Source organism: Orbicella franksi, chromosome 13, assembly GCF_964199315.1.
Source record: "Orbicella franksi chromosome 13, jaOrbFran1.1, whole genome shotgun sequence".
Lineage (NCBI taxonomy): Eukaryota > Metazoa > Cnidaria > Anthozoa > Scleractinia > Merulinidae > Orbicella > Orbicella franksi.
Window position 1 is genome coordinate 19406804 of NC_138157.1, and position 11717 is coordinate 19418520.

At 37.6% G+C, this 11717-nt stretch overlaps 1 long non-coding RNA gene and 1 pseudogene across 2 annotated transcripts in view; both read right to left on the bottom strand.

Annotated features, from left to right (window-relative positions):
• LOC145466597 (uncharacterized) lies at positions 1 to 3572 on the bottom strand. Its single transcript, XR_014041952.1, has 2 exons — positions 2954 to 3572; positions 1 to 86 (listed from the first exon to the last, which is right to left on the bottom strand). It is a non-coding gene; the product is annotated as an uncharacterized LOC145466597 (long non-coding RNA).
• Positions 3573 to 6183: 2611 nt separating this feature from the next.
• LOC145465098 (TNF receptor-associated factor 4-like) overlaps positions 6184 to 11717 on the bottom strand; it is an 11166-nt pseudogene continuing 5632 nt past the window's right edge. Inside the window, exons 5-7 of the transcript XR_014041514.1 lie at positions 9695 to 9775; positions 8357 to 8435; positions 6184 to 6707 (exon numbers count right to left, since the gene is read on the bottom strand). The product of XR_014041514.1 is annotated as a TNF receptor-associated factor 4-like (transcript). The remainder of the gene's footprint in view (positions 6708 to 8356; positions 8436 to 9694; positions 9776 to 11717) is intronic.

Here is an 11717-nt window from a genome sequence, read left to right on the forward strand (position 1 = left end):
TAGACTTCTCAGCGGCTGATTTTTCCTGATCAAGCATCAATGCCAAGGAGTATGCATGTATTGACCACTCTCAATTTTACTTCATCCTACAAGTAACATAAAACATTTCGTTAAATAAGATAAGTTATGTCTGAGTATGAATCAGCAAATTCTGTGTATGATATCAATCAGCGAATTTTACACTGGAGTTATTATTTTGTTTCTTATTATTCCAATTTATACTGTGACATTTGAAATCGGACTGTAGCCGGTCATGTTAACCGGCCAAAGTAATTTTAGCTCGGTCACGTCTCATTTCTGACTGGTCAAGATATTTACGAAAAAATCAAGTACACGTAATGTGAGCTAAATTAAACCCACAAATATAGTTTGTTTGTTCCAGTCACTGCTAGACCGTTTAAAGATTGGCTTAATATTTTTCTGAACAGATTTAACCCCAGTCGCTCGAATGGCATTCCTATCGATCTTGAACGCATGACAAACACCAAGCGAATGGTCTTTAGCCGTTCGAACAGATACATGTATGCATTGGTGTATGTTTTCATTAGAGGTCATGATAAAAAAGAGATAAAAACTCTCAGATTTACAGCTGGGGATTTGATTGTTTATTCAAGAATGAACAACGTGACCGTCTCAACATGACATGACTGGTCAACATGACCGGCGAGTGAAGTTTTTGGCCGGTCAAGTCACCATTCTGGCCAGACATTGCCCGTTGACCGGCCATTATTTTGAGCCCTGAATATTCATCAATCAAACAGATCATACATCTACATCTGTAGCTACTGTGTGACAAAAAATTTGCATCTCTGATTGGAAGGCACTGAATGTCAGAGGATGTAGAAGAACTAAACTCAAAATCCATGGCAGTAACTATTCAATGTTCACTATCTCCTACATTGTAATAATCATGGACAATAAATCAAACTCCTATCAAACAATGTTTAAATAATAAGTCAAGTTATTTGCAGGCACAATTTGATTGTTTCTTACATGCACTTATGCTCTATTGGTGGACAAAGGTACAGATGATGTCATAAAAGTTTGTTTTTGTTTCTTTGTTATGTATTACGAAGCAGACAGATTCTATGTTGTTGTGCATCTGTTCAGTAATAGATCACAGAAGACATCAAAATGTGGTAAAAACATCAGTGACACACACCTGAAAAATTCACAGATTCTGTGACACACTCTAGTAATGGCTTATGTGACTATTTTTTGTTTTTACCACATTTTGATGTTATCTGTGATCTACTCAAGGCAGGAAAAAACCCAGGTCTGATTTCCTCAGCCAAGTAAATTTTGCTCTTGGGCAAGCGAAAAAAAAAAGTTCAGTGGCCCAGTGGGCAAGTGAAATTACAATGTAGCGTCAGTAGTCTTGTGAGTCTGACTAAAAATGCCAGCTTGATAAATGATAATTTCCAGTCATTCCATTTCAAAACTTAACACCTAAAGATTAGTTAATTATTAGGTTGAAAGCAAGAATTAGTTTGGAATCCGAGTGTACTTCATTCCCATTTGTCCTCTGATTTCCTTACTGGCCACCACACTGGCAACTAATATTTAAGTGGGGCAAGTGAAAACTGAAATTGACTGGCCCACTGGGCAAGTGACTTACAATTTTTTTCCTGCCCTGCTACAGATGCATGAACAGATGCATGACACATGAAACCTACATGTATTTGGTATGAGCCCAATTTCGTACAAGTAAAATGTACAGCTGTGACAGGGCTCTAAAGTGCTCTCTGGCCATCCCAGGGTAAGGTAATCGATTGAAATTGATCCATAAATTGATATAAATCAATAAATTGAAATTAATGTAAGTGTTATCAGTGCTATCAATCAATTGAAAGAAATTCGTACTCACATGCTAGAAAAGTTTCAAGTTATCAGTTTGATTTTACCAAATTTATCAGTCATTAGAGAATCAATTGAAAGTTGGTCTCTCTTTGTTAGTTCACCTAAACTGTAGAAAAATTGTCCCTCAACACAGTGTTTGATTGTAACTTTTTTTATGTAGATTTCAAAGGCACTACCAAAAACCCCCAAAACATAGTCCCTGATACATGCATGCCAGCAAAATATTCTGTTTACAAGATACAATGTTATGTTTTTATGCAGTTGTATTCATGATTTCATATTTCACTTTAAATCTTTTGTTCATTTCTTTCTTATTAAATGTTGCTTAAAAGATAAGCTAGTATCAGCAAAATTGATAATGCTTATTGAAAATTTGATCACAATCGATGACTCATGATGAATCCTTTTATTGATTTCTGATATCATTGACTAATTTCTATTGATTGTCATGAAATAATCAATTGACTATACTGTGTCATCCAAGACAAGTAGATTTTCCTGCCTGGGCAAGTTACTCTTCCCTTTTTTCAAGTCCTGTGTAGTTTTCACGACAGTTTGAGGTACATGTATACCTCTTCATAAAGTATCATAGTGTTTTTTTTGTGAAAGAAAATACCACAACATTTAACTTACTACAGTATCAGCACCAGTGGGTGCAATGTCCATGTACAGTTGTGTATAACAGCATATTGTAACTTGCATGTAGGTACAACTGTAGACACTTGAGTAACTTCAGAATACTTACTCTAGCATAAGAGAAATTTCTCTGCTGAAGATGGCACATTACATTTTAGCTTACTAGCATTCACATCAGAGGGCAACATAACCTTACAAGAGCATGCATCAGAAAGAATCATGAGGTGCATATAAGCCAATAACAAATGTCGCATGCTCATGCTCAGTTATCGAGAACAGATAATAACAGATAATAAAGCTCTTTATGTACGGCAGGTAAACATCACCAAAGTCGATTCCACAAGCAATGTAACTTCTCCTTGATAATGACACATTCACAACCAAAGGCAAAACGAAGTGTATACGTATCTTGACGTTACTTTACTCTGCTCGTTCAATTTATGCAAAACTTGCTTACCTGTTGTTTTTGTTGCCTGTAATCGCTATCTTCAACTTCTGGGTAACGGTAAACTTTGCCTTGAAACCGTGCACGGTGACGAAGCGAAGGTAGAGTGGATTTTGGCCCGCTAAAACAGAGCTCGAGTTCGATGCAAGTTCCAACGAACTGCCAAACATGGCTGGAGAACCGAGAGAACCTGGTACCTAACATGAAGACCGCTGATTCCTGCTTGTTGGAGATCGGGCAATCACAAGGCTGGTATGCTCTTATAAAGGGACTGGGATAACAGTGATGGCAATGAAAGTACAAAACGGTAGAAATCACCAAAACAAAACAAAACAAAAAACAAAGAAACAGTGAACATGCAAGGGCAGACTTAGTTGTATTAATCTTACTTGTAGAATGTGCATGTTTCGGAATATTTAACGCTCTAAATCGATGATATTTCGTTCATTCTCAGCGGTTCAGGGGCACAACTGTGACCTCGAACTTTCGCGATATGAGAAGTTTAATGTTTGTTGTTTTCGGATTGTTAAAAATGTCATTTTGGGTACCGAAAAAAAGTCAGCTATCATTTTCGGAAAGGCGATAAGACCTAACGTTTTCGGGAAATGGACAAAAAAGCCCTAACAAGTTCGAGAATACTCAAGCTCCTCTAGAATAACCGAACAGATAAATTTTTTTTGCGCAACCTAAAATTAACCTACAGAGCTTTGAAAGTACATCAGATAGCCTAAAACAGCGTTGAAAAGTATTCGAGAGGAAACGGTCGTTGGGTGTTCCTTATGGTTCCCTGCCTAACCTAACTCCGCGTCAGTTCAAACTCGGTCACCAGGGCTCTTTCCGTCTTGAACTCACACAACACGTGACGCTTTCATGGTCCTTCATGAATAAATACGTACGTGTCCGAGAATTAATTTTTCTCTTTTCTAGAGACGTAAGCTTGGGATGCCTGCATGTGCAGTAACAATTCTAGTTTTATTTTGTCGTTGTGGATGCGCGGAAAGTTCACAAGAAGACAGCTTCGTTAGTGCGGTGTCGCACCCGTGCAACTTCTAGGTTTTCCATTTACATGGTTTTTACGTGTTTCTTACAGGCTCCCTTTCTTTCATTTACATGGTTTTTATATGTTTCTTACAGGCCCCCTTTTTTCATTTACATGCTTTTTACATGTTTCTTACAGCCCCCCTTTTTTCATTTACATGGTTTTTACATGTTTCTTACAGGCCCCTTTTTTTCATTTACATGGTTTTTACATGTTTCTTACAGGCCCCCTTTTTTAATTTACATGGTTTTTACATGTTTCTTACAGGCCCCCTTTTTTCATTTACATGGTTTTTACAGGGTTACAAACATAACATTTCCAGACTTTTGACAGCATTCGCTTGAATTATTTACACGTTCCTCACATGGTTTAGCAAAGCAATTTACATGTTTTTTACAAAGCCAGATACTGTAAAAGTGCGTAAAATATTTTACAAGTTTTTACATGTTCTTCAAATGATCATTGTCGACAAAGACAATGTAAATCACTATTTACAGAACATTTACATGCTGTACTAAAAGCTGTAAATTTCCTGTAATTTTATTTTACAAAACCCTAACATGTAAATTGTAATTTACAAAGAATGTAAATCAAGATTTACATACTGTAAATTACAATTGACATGTCCATGTAAATTTTCAACTTTTCCAGTGTTTAATATCTGATAGGAATGTCACAATCAGATTATTTGGATAAACTCAGCATGGAGACGCGATTTCAATTTGGGAATGTTCTCTTCTAATGATGCTCTTGAAGAGTTAGTGCATAAAAGTCTAAGTCTGTTTTGACACCTGGTTGGTGGCATGAAAGTGTTTTTATATCCGGAAAGGATTGTTTACTTTTGTATATAAATGTTTCCAAAAATGTTGTTTCAGTATTTGAGATAGAGCATTACTGGTATCAGCATAATATATATATAAAAAAATTCTTTATCTAATTAAAATCTAAAAGTAATATTGTTTTTTTAGATAATTTGTTTTTATAACCACTACTGATTAACATTAATAACCAGATAAATTTTTCATGCAATGATTTTATTCAGATTGTTGAAAGTCGTTTCTATTTTGGTTCCAGCTACCAGAGGGTACATGTTTGTAGCATGCAATTAAGAACTTTCAATTAAAGATATATTTATAAAATATTTTCAAAAGAGTTGTGAGTTGTCTCTGAGGCGAAACAAGGCTGAAAAGACTTCGACCTTATTTTTTGTTCAAAGAGAGGCCACAAGGGAAATTATCTTCCTCTAACGCCAGGGACAGGTGGGGGTGATTGGGACACTTAATTACCTGGTTAGGATCCACAGGTAAATTGCCATCCTAAATGACGTCTAAAATGCACTGCAGGCAACAACTAAATGAACAGAATCGAAAATAAACAAAACAATTAATCCAGCCAATAGAATACTGCAAGACAAATACAAACATTATTTACGACGTGGTCCTTTTTATGTCAACTTTTTTCAAGCATATCTAATCTCGTTACATGGGTATTTCTATGATAGAAATCCTTACAATACAAAAAAGGAAAATTATGTATAAAACTGAGCCGAAAAACTGGAATAAGTACTTTTGAAAGGAAACTTGCTTAAAGTTGGAGCTCAACTTACAACACAATATAATAATATTTAATTATAGCGCGTATCCACTTAAGTGTTAAGCGCTTTCCAGTGGTTTAAAAAAGATTACCTTAATCCAATTCAAAAGGTTCGAGAGATGATCTTACTGCATGCAGGCTACACAAAGTCCAACTTCTTCGAATTACCACCGTGTTAACCTATCCATACTCCGCCATGACATTTTTATTCTACGAGGGGCTCTGGGAGCAAGAGAACCAGTCTTTCTCGGTTTCTCGGTTGTCGTCCGACTCTGTACCAGTCAGTTATTTGGGTGATACAAGCTCGATGTATTTTTTTTTTTTTTTGTTATTTTTAAAGTTTATGTTCGATTAGATTAAACAACTGTTTTCAAGCTCGATGAAAAGTAATCGAGTCGATAAAAAGTAATCGAGTCGATAAAAAGTAAACGAGTCGACAAAAAGTATTCGAGCTGGATGTAAAAGTAATCGAGCTGGATGTAATTGCATCGTGCACTAATTAGGTTTTCGTACTCGACCTGATTTTATCGTGGTCGGTTGCCCAGAAAAGAAAATTGATCCCCTGGAAATTAACACAAACCCCCAATGAGGTTACCAAATTCCTTTGCACCTACCTCTCCATGCTAACCGATGCTCTTTTTTCCTGCAACGCTTCTTTCGCGGTTTCTTTCTGCTCGTCTGAATAATCATATTTCAGCCGCACTGATTGCGGGTGGCAATCCCAATAATTATTCATTTTCTTCTCGGACTTTTCAGGGGTACTACATCGCAATTCTTCCACGTCTTTCTTCAATGCTTTATATTCCGCTTTCAGTGAACGGACCTCTCCCTTGTCACCAGCAGTGGTAAGTTTTACTTCTTCTAGCTGTTTTTGCAGCGCTGCTACGTCTTTCTTCAGTGCCATATTTTCCACCTCGAGCTTTTTCGCCGACAGTTTGAGGTCGCTTATTTCTTCGCCATTGCCATCCAGTAACATTTTCATGGATTCTTTATCGGTTTGCAATTCTTCAATTTGACCTTCCACTGCCTCAAGCTCATTCAATCGCTCTGTTGTCCTTAGGAGCTTAGACCATGTTTTTCTCAGATGCTCCTCATTCGAGGTCTTAAGATGATCATTCAAATTACTCCTTTGGTTTTATGAAGCATTGAAAGAACTATTGAATTAACTTTTCATGTGAGATCAAGTATTTTGGAGAACCCCAGGTAGCGTTACCCCCGGAAAGTACTTAAGTACCTCGAAAAACGTACGTTGAGTTCAGGAAATTGAAAAAAATTATAATACTGGCTTTCTGATCACTTTAGTGGCCTTCTTTAGTCAATGTTGGCCATTGAATGTGATCATCAACAACCCACTCGCTGAAGCGGTCATCGAAACTTTTGACTTGACTACAGATTTTCTTAATAAGCACCAACTCTTTTCGCTTATATTTTGTATCAGCCCGGCTTTCTTATTGTTCAGGTGTACAGTGAAACTTGTGTTAAGCGGACACCCTTGGGACACTCACTAGTGTCCGCTTAATACAGGGTGTCCGTTCTAAACAGATTCCAATATATTGTGAAATGATAGTTGATTACTAACTCTTTTGAAAAAAAAGCTGCTTTGTAGCATCGCTGAACAATGTTAAAGGAGTCCGAGCTGAGCTTTTAGAAGTAAAAAGCTCTTGAAATGTCCGGTTATTGCAGCTTTTGTGCGACAAAATTGGTTAATATTCGTGTCCACGTCCGCTTAACAGAGGGGTCCAGGTTTATTTTACAGTACATATGTGAAGAAAATTTAGGGACTCAAGTAGATTTCCACTTAATAGAGGGTGTTCGCTTAATAAGAGGTCCGCATAAAAAGCCATTCCCTCTTGCCTTGACTTGATCTCATCTCAGTGCCAAGTCTTGACAATTGCGTTCGCTTCCAAAAGTCTGTTGAAACTGTTGTCTCTGTTGAAAGTGTAGCTCTTTAGCGAACTGATTTTAAAAGATCCGTCGTTTACACAGCGAATTCGGATAACAGAGCCGGAACAGCGTAAAAACTTAAACCAAGAGACCATAGTCGCTGGCACCAATTCCACTGAAAATGAAAAATTACTTAAGATTACTTAAAAAGACGGTACGCGTCATATCGGAAGTAGCTGATTGCCGTTTAGTACTTAAAAATAACTCACATCATTTTATTGTAAACATGATATATTATCGGGTAATTATAATTAGGTCTTAAGGAAAAATATGTTCAACTAGACAATCTCGCACTCTGAGCAATCGTTTTAGAACGGTTTTCAATTCAATGTGAAAGTTACTCCTATTTTTAATTTAGTTCTGCTTTACAACGCTTTGAGCAGTTTTTGTGTCGAATGTAATTCGCAATTACTTTGGTTTTGCATTACTACACTGGGCGACGGGCTAAAAAAAACTCGATCACTTTCTTAACCAATCAAAAGTGAAACAAAACTGACCAATCGTGACCTGCTCGCTCACGTTTTCTCGCGCTTCACGTCAGCGACATGTATTTCCTTCAAGTTTTGATTGCTTCACTGGCCATGGGTTGTGTGCCCCTTGTGATTGCCCAGAGTAATTGCTTTGGGTTCCCTAAGACTCCCGACAATTTCTCAACCAATCAGAGCTTAAACCAAAACCAACGGTAACTCGGTCTCAAAGGTTTTGCGGCGATTTGCGCCGGCACCATGTATATTTACTTTGTGTTTTTACTTGATTCAGTGTCTTTCCTTTGTGATTGGTTAGGTGGATCATTTCAACGGCAAAGTGAATACCAAACCGAAATATGATTACGTAACTTACATGGAACGTACATCCAGCTTCCTCGTAAGGACAGTGCACCATGGTCATCAGACAATAGTCCCTCACGTGGGACTCCACCTAAAAAAACAACATGCATGTTTCTGATTGTCGGTCTCGTAAGAAGGATTGGAAACGTAGTCGGATCGTCGCTCAGCTAATGTGTGTCAATTATTAGTAATAAGACTCACCACGACAACTTTGTCACAACTGAATGAAAATAGATATCATAGCTAAAATCAAATCTTGTTGAGCGCTGATGAGTTTTCGAGATTCTGCAAACCAGAGAGAAGTCCTTGTGCGGTTACCTAAGTTGCTGAAATAGGTCACGTTCGATATAAACAATAGCCTCCATTTGGCGCGAAAATATGCTTGGATATTTGTCCGCGGACATTATTTGTTCCGAGAAGTGAACTGTGAGCTTCGAGGAACAGACAATGTCCAAGGACAAATATCCGAGCATATTTTCGCCCAAAATGGAGGCTAGTGTGTTTATTGTTCTTCAAATCTTTTTCGCAACGCGCGCAGTTTTGAAAATTGGGGAATATTCTCGGATATTCCCCAGTTTCAGCTGGGGAATATTCGGCCACGTGACGTGTTTAGACCAATCGCGCGCGAGCGAAAATATTTGATGGATTATAAATATCAATATTCTAACATGGCTCCGAGGCTTTCAGGACAAAATTGCGAATTTTGTAAGGTCCTTTGGTCCCGCAGTTCCCAAACGCGACTTGAATAGGAAGAAAACACCACTAAATATAGACGTTTGTCCAGAAAGCCTCGGAGCTATGTTACAATATATCTCCCAAATCCTCGGGGTTTTTTTATTTTTTTGCAAAATTCTTTCCAAGCCACTGCCACCATACTGCGTTTCACGTGTGTATTGTTGTCATCTCTGCTTCAGTTAAGGGATTCGTTCGTGGTTTTACAAATTTACACTTTGAAAGTGAGACTTGGATGAAACTAGCTGGTCTGAAGCAACAACAAATTGCTCCAAGGTCGTGGTACTGTGGTAAAACATGTAAAAGCCGTGTGAAAAGAACTGAAATGTTCTAGAAATAGATTAGGTCAACATCTTTTGCTCGGTTTTAGAGAGAATCGATCACTACCAGTTTAAGGTTCGATATCGGGCGACTGTTTTTAATCCAAGTGAAGAAATAATGCCGATGATTCAGTTTGTCGTTTGGTCTTTGCAACATGTAATGTTTCAGTCATTTATGCTGAAATTCTAGCATAGCTGACATTTCTTATTGTTAATTACCTAACTGAAGATGACAGTATGGACTGCTATCATAGGCCTTTTGGAATTGTTAACTAATCATATACTTCTAGATCTGTACCTCCTCTCTTGGAATCTCTTGCACTCCACATTCTTGAGGACATTCCAGAGGAAAACGCGTACACTCCTAATCTTTATGATGCTGTTAAGATGAATGAGCACCATATTTGACTGAGAAACAGTTAAACGAACTACAAAGTGGCTAGGGAAAAACATTTAATATTCCTCAACATATAAAGTTTGTCTATTCTTGCAAACAAAAATGAACGCTGGAAACAATGTTTCCCGTATGGCAAAACTGGGAAAAAATGGGGAATGCGCATGCTACGCACTTTTCAGGAACTTACACTTGCCAGGCCTTAACCTTGATTATTTGCATTAAAATATAATCCAATGTCGTGGGTATAGGCTATTTTGGAGCTGATTTTCTCCCACATTTGCCGGTGAAAAGAGCTCTTCGATACCAAAAATGGCAATAACACAACAATCTTAGACTAACTTGTACTCCAACTGGGTGTTTACCACATGCAGGGATCGCTTTGTCTTCTGCTTATCTGCTTATTCATTCGAATTCATTATACCCTTATGTGATCCTCAGCCTGGAAATGCAGCGCCTAAAATCGAAAAATGCTTCCATTCAGTGCTTTTTTCTTGGATTCAGGCTGCGTTCAATCGACGACCTTTGATATTCCGTAGTAAGAATAAATGGAATTACCTGAAGTATCCTTTCGATTGAGTCACTATTCCAATTTCAGAATACCCGCAGCATTTTGCTCTTTGGGAGTAGAGTACTCGGTAAAGTACCTCCCTCTACATGGGGTCGTAAAGAAAATGGGTTGTTACGCAGAAAAAAAACATTCTACTCCCTGAGTTGGAAAAAAGTGGAGCTTTTACTCCTTTCCTTGAGCGAGGAAATGAAAGTTTTTTTTTTGATATAGAACGTAACTAAAACAAGGTGCAAGAATCCAGAGCCTGTATTTTTCCATAAGCGGAATAATCGTTTTAATGACCTATTTTAGAATCATGACTCCGGCATATATATTTGTATTCCAGAATAAGGTCACTAAAACACACCCTTAATACAATAAACAAGAATTTTGCCTAATGGAATATCTACAAACCAAAACAAATCACTCGAGTTTGTTATAAAGGCATGGGGTCGGGTCACCGATTGGTGGTATTAAAAATTAAAACAAAACTTAATTCTCAATAAATAGATAATTTTGTACGGCTGGCACTAAAAATTGCGTATTAAGCGAGTACTCAACTATGCCCTTCTCCTCGCAAAATATCATAATATTTTTTGTACCAGCCTGCGAAATAACAAGTGAGATTTTGACAGCTTTCTTCTTCGTCTTAGAACGAAACTTGATATTTTCAGAGAAGTCTCTCTTGAAAAGAAAGCTTTAAGAGTAAATGCCTATAAAAATGGACCTAAATCGCCTATCAATGGCACAAGTCGAAAAATTGATTTCGCTTGTATTTTGTCCATAGATAGGTCCTAGTAAGAATAGAAACGGACCATAGTTAGTTTCTGCTAATACAGCTTTCTTTGGTAGAAATACGCCAAAAACGATTTCGACCCGATTGGGCTCAAAATCTACTTCCGGTTTTGCTGAATTTTCCGAATATTTGATTGCTTCGTGCTCCGCAGAACAGCTACTTGAGAATCTTTCAATGGATTTTATATTCAGTTCAGGTCTTCGTGGTATGACTGAGCGAAAAATAAAATAAATCAAAGTTAGTTTTGAGCCCGAAAAGAGATCAAACTGACACGCAAAATTTTACAGTGTGTCGCAAGAGAATTATTGCATGAAAACATCGCCATATTTTTCTATGGGCTATAACTTTAAATACCATAAAAACACTTTCTACGGGTTAAATATACACCCACCTGTTAGGCTATCAAAAAACATCTCTGGGCAAATGATTTCAAGTCGCCCGCCTTGGCCTGTGTTTCTCATAGATTTTGCCCAAAATCCGGCGCTGGAATGTAAACAATTGCGTGACGCGGATAGCCACTCTCGAGTAAAATATTCGTTTCCAGCAATCCGATGAAAGCAATATTTGAAACGTAGTGTAGA